Source organism: Hesperophylax consimilis, chromosome 7 (assembly GCF_061612785.1).
Source record: "Hesperophylax consimilis isolate HC1 chromosome 7, BYU_Hcon_1.0, whole genome shotgun sequence".
Lineage (NCBI taxonomy): Eukaryota > Metazoa > Arthropoda > Insecta > Trichoptera > Limnephilidae > Hesperophylax > Hesperophylax consimilis.
In genome coordinates, this window is record NC_142842.1 from 2,054,525 (window position 1) to 2,066,873 (window position 12,349).

Below are 12,349 nucleotides of genomic sequence, written 5' to 3' on the forward strand. Positions count from 1 at the left end.
AAATACACATTTTAATTTATTTTTTTATGTGAAACCCAAGAGCTCCCAACATTTTTTATTTTTATTAACATCTACATTTTTTTCTGAAAATATCTAAAAAATAACTTTACTGTTCCCATTATGTTTGAATATGAATATAAACCAACTAATTTGATACTTATTTTCGAAGCGCCAATGTACCCCCATGTTGCCCAAAAAGATATCACGAATATAAAAGAGTCGTAATTTTTGAGTGGTAGCGATATTCAAAAGTAGGTCGTATTCACCACCACAAAACATATTTAATTCTACACGAACTCAAAATTAAGATTTATAAGTAAGAACACAAGGTCTGACAAATCTATCTGCTTACCACTTACCCGTGACGAAATATGCAGTGATCTTGGGTAGGTACTTCTATTAATAAACTTTAAAATCTAATTAACATTCTTTTCTCGAAGGAAAAAATGAAAACGTAAATAAGAGATGACCTTGTAGTAAATAAAAGTCTTTGAAAATGATCTTTCTCAGAATTTTCCTAATGTACCTACCTATTTTAAATTTATTTTTATATGTACACTCATACCAACTTTAGAAATTGAAAGTAATTTTGGACGCACCAAGATATATCCGGTATGGTCTAGTGGCTAGGATACCTGGCTCTCACCCAGGAGGCTCGGGTTCGATTCCCGGTACCGGAAATATATTTTGGTTTTTTATTTCATTTTTATTTTTAATTATGTAAATAAGTTTACGATTTTATGCAAAATAATCTTTAAAATGCGATATTTATTTATCTGATTCAAGATTGATTACTTTATTATTATTAATATTGCTATTAAGATATTAAATAATTGAGTTATGCAGTGTGTGTTAGTGATATTTTACCAGTGCATGCTTTATCTAAAACCAACCCACATATATCACACATTTACTAAGATTATCATGGTGTTCTTCTAACTTAAAATTGCTCCAACACTGGTTTTTACGTGACGTTTTAATCAAAATTGATCGGTTAGTGGCCGAGCTGTCTAAAGCGTCGTGTAAGATTAGTAGTTGTAATTATTATATGGGAATCAGTTTTTGGTTTTACTGTGGACTGTAATCAATGTTTGACACAACTATTGTGGTAGTTGTGGTTAACAGTTACAATTGGAAAGGATTCTGACTTACCATTGGTCTTTTCGATCGATATTATGGATTTAAGGGACACTGTGTGATCATCATTGCACAAGCTTCCGTAATACTGTTCCTAATAGAGGAAAAACTTGCAGCTTGTAAACTGCACTGGTTTTCTTAACAGACTGGTCGTGTATAAATATATTGTAGCAATTGTCACGTAGGTAATTCACACTGTCAGACAGGGACAGGCATTGGGTAACAGGTTTAGTGGAGGAATGCAGGAACATACGTTAAAGGGAGATGCGTATAGTTGTATCTACAGTAGTAGTTAGTTCGAACTAGGAGGATTAAAATATTGATAGAATATTCGTAATCTGGGAATGTTTGTCTTGATTAAAAAGAAAACCTTACGCATTAACTTTAAAATAATTTTATATAACTTCCCTTGAGACAAAATAGGAGTTTAAAGGTGAGTATTTCATCAATACATTCATACCTTACCAAAATTTTCTAGATTTTTTTCCGTAGGCTACCTACCGAATAGGGGTTTGAAAAATGGAGGTGAAAGCTGAAATTAATTTTCGTAATCAATCATTCGACCCTTCGCTTACCTAGTTGAATTTCAGGTGCACGTTTTACCGTAAAAAGATGAAGGTGCGACATCTGTCATCCCTTTGTTACGTTATAACTGAAATAGACTGAAAATCTTATAAAAGGCCGACATGCAAAAATAATGAATAATAATATTAGCTTCTTAGGCTTGGATTTATGCAGGTACCTTCTCTTCAACTTGTATCTAGATTGGTTGGAAGAAATTCATCTAAGCGTCCCTTTCTTAATCTTACTCATTACGCTTACGTCAGCCTTGCACTCTTTTATCATGAGGTAGGTACCTAATTATAGATAACAATGCAATAGTACTTACGTGTGTGGGATCAAACTACAAGTTACATAGTTCTAATTTAAATTATTTCTTGCAAAAAAGGTGACGAACATGACAGCATCCCACTCAAAACATCCTACTGATTGTCATTGTTCTAATAATAATAATAATATATTATTCATGGCGTGTAATGCGTCTCATTTCCTACTTATTCGTTTTTATTAATCCGTGTTTGAATAAGAATGGCTTAGCAACAAATAATCCCATTCTTTCTCAGTTTGTGAATCACCTTATTATTATTCTGTGACATTTAAAAAGCAAATCTAAAATTATCCTTCATGTTCATTTCGTTGTACGCACCGAACAGAAAATTTCCAGAAGTGTGATCTATAATATTTATTTTATTTATTTATTTCATTCAAAAAACAGTTTTTACATAAAAAGCATACTCTGCACATCTCACTAGGGCATTCTTGTGTCAAGATGTGCAGCTTTACAATAATATCATTTAAAAAAATACATATATATAAATTAAAAATAATAACAACATTAAATTAAATTTAAACCAAAAAGAAAAGTTTATGACACGGACGTTTCGAGACCGGTAGACAAAAATAAACAACATTTTAGTAACAAATGTATGAAAAAATAAAAACAAAATGTCAACAAAAGAAGCATTAGTAAGTAAGTTGGCAACAATAATATTCTTCTGTTAACTAAAGTACAAGGTACCTGTGTTGGCTTATCAGACACAAGCATAGGGTAACCATACTAACAATTACAACATGGATAGTATGAATAATAGATTATAAGAAAAAATAAAAAATAACCAAATAAAAATAGGTAAATAATAACCGATAGGTAAGTAGATAATATTAAAATAAAAAGTAAGTTAGTAAATAATTTAGCTAGACAATAATTAAAGTAAATATTAATACGATAATTAAGTAGATAATAATAATAATAAGTAACATAATAATAAATAACCAAAAGTTATTTTAGAAGTAAATAAGTACATGCGCAGTAAGTAAATAAGGATTGTATCGAAACAGAGCTTCCACAAGGAATTATGATATAAGCGACAACATGGGTGATCCAAAATCATCACTCTCAGCTAGTACGGAGATTTTGACCATTTTCTTGAATGAATTTAACGTACCTATAGTTTTTATATTTTCTCCAAGCATATTATATAGCAACGGAGCTTTATATGAAAAACTCCTTTGTCCGAAGGATGTTCTGGTATACACCGGCTGATACATTAAAGAAGAACCCATTCTAGTGCTGCGCACTTGTTGAGATCTTTTAGCAGTAATAGTGTTGTTGAAAAATTTACAGAGAGCCTGTATTATGTACAACTGCCTTATTGTCATAATTTTGCTTTCACTATATAATAACTTTGATGGATACATAAAATTTCTCTTACACATTATTTTTAAAATTAATTTTTGCGCAACATTCAAAGGCTCTAAGGTAGTCTTGTTACAAGAACTTTGTTTGTTAAATTATTAAAAAGTTTGTTAAAATATATACCTTCATAATAATAAAGTCACTATACAAAAAAACGATTTTTCATAATAAGCAATCAAAGTTTTTTGGTCGTCATTTGCGTTACGTGGGTCATAAATTTATTTAATTTTGTGTTTTTAAGTTATTCAGGCAAAATTATTACAAAAAATATATGTATATTAATTTAAAATAAATTTAGGCACTTAGCATAGTGACACTATTTTATAAATAATGATATTTTCAATTGATTGTTATTAATATGGCGATACTAAATAAAAAATGACAATGAAGGTGTACTTGACAAAGTTATTTAATGTATAACTAAATAAAAATATAGGCGTTACAAGAAAAAAAATTACACCGTATCAATAGTAAGTTAAAAAAACACTACTTCCAAAAAAAATATGTCACTAAACGAGATGACTAACGTATATGTCACTAAACGAGAAGGTATTCCTATAACTAAAAGAAAAATGTAACTGTATTATTAAAGAAGCTTGCGAATTACGAAGGGAGAATAGTGACACTTTTGATGTCTAATATTTGAACTAAGAATCTGGTGTGTTGACATTCGACGTGGGGTGGACATATCTTGTATTGAAATTGAAATATGGTATGGTAAAAATGGTAAAATTTTGTATGGTGACACTATTATTGTAAAGGTGCAATATGTTTACCGATGTAAAAAGAAAAATGATTTTCATAAGACCTTTCGAATTACATTGATTATTTTTTAGATAAAAACTATCGGTTTTAAAAAATCTTTGACCGATCTCAGCCGAAGTAAGATAAATTTGACCTTATTTCGGATACATAGTCACACCCACAGCATATAGTCCTATGGGTTTCCTTGTAAGTTATGTTAGTTATTTTCAAAATTAATTTTTGTTCACATTTGTGTGGGTTATCTGATGTTGTTCAACGTACAGATAAAATTTGTCAACTAAAATTTATTCATTAAATTATTGCCATTTTAGAAAATAAAATAAATTCGCTAAATTTATGTGTCGTTAAAATAAAGAATTGGAGATTATTACAACACAAAATAATACGTTTTCTGCAGATTTGTTTATTGCATAGATAATAGAACAAGGGACGGGCCAAGAAACAACAATATAAAACCGCGCGCACAAGTGCCATCAACCATACTACTGCACTAAGAAAAATGGGTTCCATGATAACTCCTCAAAATGACAATTCAACACATCTTTAAAAGGTGATATAAAGTCATTAAAAGTGATAAAACAAAGGCTAGTGTTTTCATCACTTTTCATAACTTTATAACACTCTTAATAGGTGTGTTGAATTGTCATTTTGAGGAGTTATCCGGTCACCGAAAAATGAGTAGAGCGATTTAAAAAAAATCCGGATAAAAACGGAACTGCAGGCCGTTTCTAATAAAATTCTTATTAATTCCGAATATATCAGAACACGTGGTCATGTACTGATAATATATGATGACAAAATGCAAAAATGTAAGGATTTTTATGAACACGTTTTCCGCTGTAGCGATAATTCATTCTAAATAAATTAGCAAAAGCAAATTATCTCCGTGTACGTTTTTAATAGTTGAAATTACTTGCGATTTTTTGATTTATAACTTCATAAAAGTATAAAACTATACGACTTGGATTTAATGATTTTTACCCCTGACCCACATAGGTTTAATTGTACCGGTCTGAAGATGCCCGTAGCAAGGAGCTATCGCCAAAACCCGTCTTGCTCGAACATATAAATAAATACTGTTTTCATCACACCATTAGATGATCCTATTTTATGATAAAACAGTACAATTAGATGATACTATTTTATGATAAAACAGTACAATTAGATGATACTATTTTATGATAAAATAGTACCATTAGTACCATACTATTTTAGATGATACTATTTGATTATCAAATAATTTTGTAATGATGTTACTATCAACTTTAGGACCTACTATCAACTTCAAAAAAATTTCAGTATTTCGACCTTTTAGTTTAATAATTTTATACCCGGCGTTACTCGGTGAACGAATGGTTTGGAGTAAACTTATGAGGTTGTGGATTCTACGTGTAAACTGGGTGCAGTATAAAGGTGGAAATGATATTATTATTATTGAAGTGCTATTCTTGTATTTTTTTGTATTTATTTTGCTTATATAATGCACTTGCATAATGTGGATTGACTAGATGATCATTTGTGGAAAAGTGTGTGGAAGGGTTTAGTTTTTCATGTGGGGAAGATTTAACCCGAACATAAAGTCGGAAAATAAATTGAAGGAGTTTACTTTTTTTTAAATATTTGATATTGCCATAATGTGATTGTGCTATGTCTTCCTCAGACGTCCACAACTTCTTAAAGAATTCACTTCCATGTCATACATTCCCTTTACACCCCTTTCTTCTTTCATCACATACGCCTAATTTTATCACACATCAGTATTTCATTCCCTTTGCCGTGCCATGTCTTCCTCGGGCGTGCCCAACTTCGTCTTCCATTCACTTCCACAATAAACATTCTCTTTACACCTCTTTCTTCATTTATAACGTGCGCCTCAATTTACAAAAAAAAAAATGCCATCCTTTTTATACTATTCATCTTTTGTAGTATCATGAAGTCCACATTGTTACTGTTAACTTCATTATACCGAACTTAATTTGACTTCGTATCTCATTCCAGTGCAGAAATAATGATGAGTATTAAGTTTTCTTCGGGCGTCTCCGACTTTTTTTACCATTCAAACTAATCTCTAAATACTCCTGGCACTAATAAGAACAAAATTTGAAATGTTCATCTAAATCGGACGAATGGTACAGGAACGCGTAAAGGAAAAGCAAAGAAACATTAATTTATATTTAAATAAATAATTATGTTTAAATGTAGGTACACTTAAACATAATTATCTGGCGTTTTAAAATACTCGTATATCTATTTTTTATGTTGATGCTAATATCAATGTTTGACTCTGAGGCATTTTTAATTTTATTTAAAAAAAAATAATTTGTATTTCAAAACACGTCAGAATGCTAACTGCTTTAGGCGCCATTTGGCTCATATCCAAAGCTATTCCGTACTCGCAAAATGCAACGTATGTCATTTAGATATATTTACAAAAAACTGTTCATGTTTATAAATAATTGTATAAATATTAAAAATAAAAATCAAAACGTAGTAAATAAGTTTTTTTTTCCATAGTGCCCATTCTCAATTTTCGACCTAGTTGCTATCTACCTTTCTATTGGGCCGGCTAGTAGCAAATTTCAAGGAATATTTTTTATTTGTTTGACTGAGGATTGAGCCTTCCTCCCTAGGGACTGGCTCTTAAATTGCTATGAACTTTTGGAATGACTTTTATAGCTAAAATTTCTATTTTATTTGGTTTGACTGAGGATTATATCTTTCCTAGGGAATGAAATCAACCGCGCTAACAACACCGCCAAATGCCGATCGGGTAGGACCGACATTTGTTTCGTATGTAACTGCTGTAATGTCATATCAAATTTCATAGAAATGCATATATGTTCGCGTGTGTATACGTGATTGCCACCAAAAGTTGACAGAATGCATTGTAATCGACAACGAGTATGTCTGCCGAGTCTCAGCTCGATCGGATCTCGAAAAGTGCATTTCATTGATTTGCATTCATTCAAGCGAAGTTTCATTTCACACACATGAATCGTTTTGAGATCTATGAGTATGTTATCAAAGTAGGTCACTCAATCAAAGAGATGTAAATCAAATCCGCTTCTTATAAATATTGATGAATCGAGCCAAAATTCTAGTTTACATAACCAAATGTTTGAAATGTTAAAAGTAGTTCAAAGTCGTATTTTCACGAGGCCCGGTGAGCGTGACGTCACCGTTTCATAATGTCCATGTGGGACTCCAAATTGGATAGGTTTATCACAAAAATGTTATGAAAATTATATTGGCGGTATTGGTATTCTCTATGGAGTCTTTGCATGACGCACGCGAATGTTTGGTCATGGGAAATTACTAAGTATCTACCTACCAAAATGACACTTATTAATTATAATAAAAGAACAAATTTTCCAAGTATTTATTTACGCATTTTCTATGGAACTGATGAATGTGTTAAGAAATACCTCAATATATTTTACTGTTAAGAGTATTTTTGATCTAAATTTGAAAATTTCAAGTATAGTGTACAAAAATTTTTATTCTTTGGAAACAAAATTTCTCATTTTTCATCTCGGCAAGTTAAGTTACATTCCGTGATTTTTCACTTGATACAACTAGTAATAATTTCAAAAACGAACCCCTGCTTAAAAAGTTTAAAATGTGTTTCGGCTTGCAAGATAACAAGAAGTTTTTATATTGCCTATTAGCAGGTATTATAGAATCATCAAACATAATAATTTCGGTTATTGGTCTGTGATTATAACTTTGGTTCAATAACTCGGATAACTAACGGATTTGTTTTGAATTTAAGTATCCTTTTCAAAATTGGAACTGATTGTGTCAAAAATTCAGACAAGCGATAAAGTAGGTACCTACCCATAAATTAGTTCATTTTCGTGACTTTTTTTATTGATGATTCTACAAAATTTCCCTTGTTGTCGATGTGTTCTTTATACAGAGTGTCCGTGGGTTAAGTGCGCTAAATAGGATAAATAAATTTTTTCGAAAATTTATTTTTTATATTCTCAGACTGTATTTTTCTATAGAAGAATATTTATTTTCCAATGCAAACAATTCAACCTTTTTATACCTAAAAACTACCTCAAAACATAGGAATTTCAAAAAAAATATTAATCTTTTTTAGTTCTAAAAATGTAGAATCACCTCCCGAAGTTAGCGCACTTTACCCCCGGACACCCTGTTTACCTTTACATAAACTATCAGCTTCACAAAACGTATAATTATTATAAAATAACCCGAGACATTTCACGGGTCTGCCCTAGCATTAGATATATCTTTTGAATACATTTCCATACGAATGGAAACAAAGCTAGAATAATGTTACATTGTAGCCAAGACGCGAACCTTTGGGAAATTAGGAAGCTTTTTGCAACAAAGGCGTTTGCGATATAATCCAGCAGCCAAGAATATTGGTACTAAACAATAATATTGAAATAAATTGTACGCCGATGTCTGTAGTTCCTGATTATACCGCAGCGAATCTCTCGGTGGGACTTGAATATTGAAAATTAGTAACAGATTCCAACATACCAGTTAAAAATATTTAATTCTTTTTCAGTATTTATACGTGCAAACAGATATTTAACTGTATTAATTTTAACTAGCAGTTAAAAACCCGCTCCGCGGGTTTTTTTCTGCTAGGCCCTGCGGACGGCTCTTAGTTGGGCTTCGCCCATTTTATGTGATATTAACAACAGTTACATTTAATAGATAGATATTAGGACATTCACAGAAAGAGGGTGAGTATATAATAATATTGTTAAAATAATATTGTTAAAACACGGAACAGGAAGGAGTTAATTAATAATAACATAGTGTGTAATGTATTTATATATTTATAAGACTTAGAAATATTCTTAGACTAGAAAACCTAAAAAGAGTGTACTATGCAATTGTACAATCTATATTACAATATGGTATTATTGGCTGGGGAGGAACTTATAACAATATATTAAATCCACTCAAAGATTAATAATTAAAGTAATATTGAAAAAACCATCCAAATTTTCTACCGAGATTCTCTTTTCAATATTCAATGTACCCACAATAGACAATATATATAAAAAATATTCAATTCTACAAATTTATAAAGAAATACAGTTAAATAACTTACAATTCAATTCATCAGCAAGATATCAAAAAACTATCAAAATCCCAAAACTCAATACTAAGCACACACAAAATACCTATCTCTATCTAGGTATAACATATTTTAACATCCTTCCATTATATCTAAAAAATATTGAAGATATTCAGGAATTTAAAATAAAATTAAAAAATTACCTAAAACTACTATAAAAGTCCATATCTTACTCTTATTATTATTTCCTTCAAATCATGAAACTGTATTATTGATAAATCTTGCCTATTTCTTACTTATCCCTTTGGTTTTGCAAATATATTATTTACTTACTTACATGATTCCATATAATTGAGCTGGGATTCACTCACCAAACACAAGAGCCTCGTCTCTTTATGGTGAGGAAAAGCTATTATTATTTACCTTTATAACACTGTATAATATGTATAGATTGTATATTTATTGTAAAAAACATACAAATATTAAATAAAAAAACATGCTAAATTTACGCATAATAAGAATGACAGTTGTTTGAGTAAATGAAATTTTACGTATTTGTGATGGATTATTTCAAATTAAACACTATTATTGACTACATGTCTACAACTGATATTAACTGTTATCGTACCTAATATAATTAGCTCAGTGCAGACTTGCAGTGCTTAAATATGTGTTACAACCGTCAATGTCTATAAGTTGAATCAATATCGTTTAGTTTGTCACAATTAAAGATAGTTATAACAAAGTTGACTTAAATAATAGATTATTACATATTGATTAATTGTACCCGTGTTTATGAATAAAATGAGGGGAATTGTGCGATGAGATTAGCAGTCGGTTTAATTGAAAGGTGTTAATTTTACTCCAACTGGTGGTAATTCTTTACCTACAACTGTTACTGTATCTAATAAAGTTTAAAGTTAGATTATATATACAACATCATCAGGAGAGTAAAAATCTATATATAAAGGTAGATTATTACAATATAGCGCCCCTGAGGTGATATCTCACAAAAGCGGCGCTATGCAAATTGTACAATAAATGAATAAATATAATGTTTACATTTTATTGTGTATACACCGAAGTCAAAAATTAAATATAGATTGCAATTGGGAAAGAAGAAGTGGAAGGAGGGGGGAGGGGTAAGAGTAGGCTGGGTTTATAATAATTAGGAATTACAATATCGTTAGACGGGAAAGACCAGTTGAGTGAGAAAATATTTAAAAGAGAGTTTATAAAAAAATTCTTGTTAATTATATCTGTTTTTATATTAACATGTTTCCTCATTTCTAAGATTTCAAAATTATTTATAGTGAAGTATTTTAAGACCTGAAAAAAACAAATAGCATATAAACATAAAACAATATATTCATAAGACAAATAGCATTTAATAACGGTTATTCTAATAAATTGATAGTTGAAATACTAAATAAAAAAATTAAACTTATTCTCTTCAAACGGTCTTTCTAAAGATAGAAATAAACAATGGCGTAGAATTGTTATTTGTTTTTGGGGTACTATGCCGTGTTGCGCTAACTCCTTCTTTAGCCAACGTTTCGGTAAGAAGGAGTTCGCTAAAGAAGGAGTTAGCGCAACACGGCATAATACCCCAAAAACAAATAACAAAAATACTTTTGGCCGTGAAATTCTTAAATCATAAATGGCGTAGAATTCTGTTTGTGGATAACGATACTTCTAAAATTATATATAAAAACAATCCTGGTACTATTCAACTGGCGTTTTACACTAATAACAACGAAAACTTAATAATAAAGATAGCAAAATTCAAACAAAAAATCAGGAGTTTAAAAACTCAATTGGGATGATTGTAATTTCATTTACAAAGGTAGAACCAATAGAAACTTTGAAGTGAGAACTAAAGAATATCGCAGGGCTCTAAATGGAAATAGTGAATCTGAGTTTGCAAATCATCTTTTGAATAATGATCACACTTTCGATAAAAATTCAGGTCTTAAAATACTTCACTCAGGATATAAAGCACCGCAAATAAATAATTTTGAAATTTTAGAAATTAGAAAACATGTCAATATAAAATCAGTTATAATTAATAAACAAAAAAATATAAATAATAATGAAAAATGCCATTACAAAGTGATAAGCTTCCAGAAGAAATCTTCTTAGTAAACGCTTGTTAATCGTAAGTAGTCAAATATTGTGAGCTGTATATTTGAATATTCGCGCCATTCATTTGGTTCGTTTTTAAACCGCCAGAGGTGTGCTCGTCGGCCATCTATAGCCGTGCGTATCGGCCATTGAAGGAACGGGTGATTTTTTTATAAACATCAAACATAATCACGTAACTGTGGATAATTTTCATTGTAATGTAATTAATCCAATGGATTATGAACTTTCTAAAACATATTTTCTTCGATATTATCCAAAAATTATATGAGCAGAAACGATGTTTTTGAAGAAATCTCGTATTATTATGAGGCGATCCTATTTTAGTATGAAATCGTGTCTTAATTTTCAAGTTAGCGGAATTTAACCGAAACAGACAATTTAAATTTGACCAATCAGAGGGCCTACATCGTCCAGACGCAAGAGTATTAATACTATCAGATAACCAATATCGTTTTGTTCATTTTATAAAATATACAAATGATAGTCAAAGTCGTAAACTTATTTCAATTTAATATGCTAACCAAATAAATCATTTAAATTAAGTAAAATCCGAAAATAGGTATTTTTAATTGTCAGTCATTTTATACGGCATGACTTGTAAATAAAAGATGGCGGTGGTAGAAATCAATTTTAATATTTAAAATGTAAAAATCATTATTTTACAAAAACATCCGAATAATAAGCCCAATAACTTGTGGAACTGAAATTTTTTAATCACGGCAAATAAATACCCAATTAATTACGTATTACCCAATTAATTAATTTATTTAAATTTATAAGAAGAAAAAAAACAGACAAAGACAATGTCACATTGAACATATTGCTATTCTACAAAACACCCATAAAAACCACGGTTAAATGAAGGCGTTAAAACTAGAAGGACAGGTTTGCATCCATTTTGTGCAAAAACAAATTTAAACAATGCGGAATCGTTAGTGTCTGGCACCTGACGCATTCAATCATTACATTGGATACACGGCGCT

At 30.3% G+C, this 12,349-nt stretch overlaps 1 protein-coding gene and 1 non-coding gene across 4 annotated transcripts in view; one reads left to right on the top strand and one right to left on the bottom strand.

The window, feature by feature from the left end:
• The window catches only part of tfc (Brevican core protein triforce), a 317,295-nt gene that overhangs the window by 21,679 nt on the left and 283,267 nt on the right, over positions 1-12,349 (bottom strand). The window lies entirely within an intron of this gene.
• Positions 609-680, top strand: TRNAE-CUC (transfer RNA glutamic acid (anticodon CUC)). The gene has a single exon. It is a non-coding gene; the product is annotated as a tRNA-Glu (tRNA).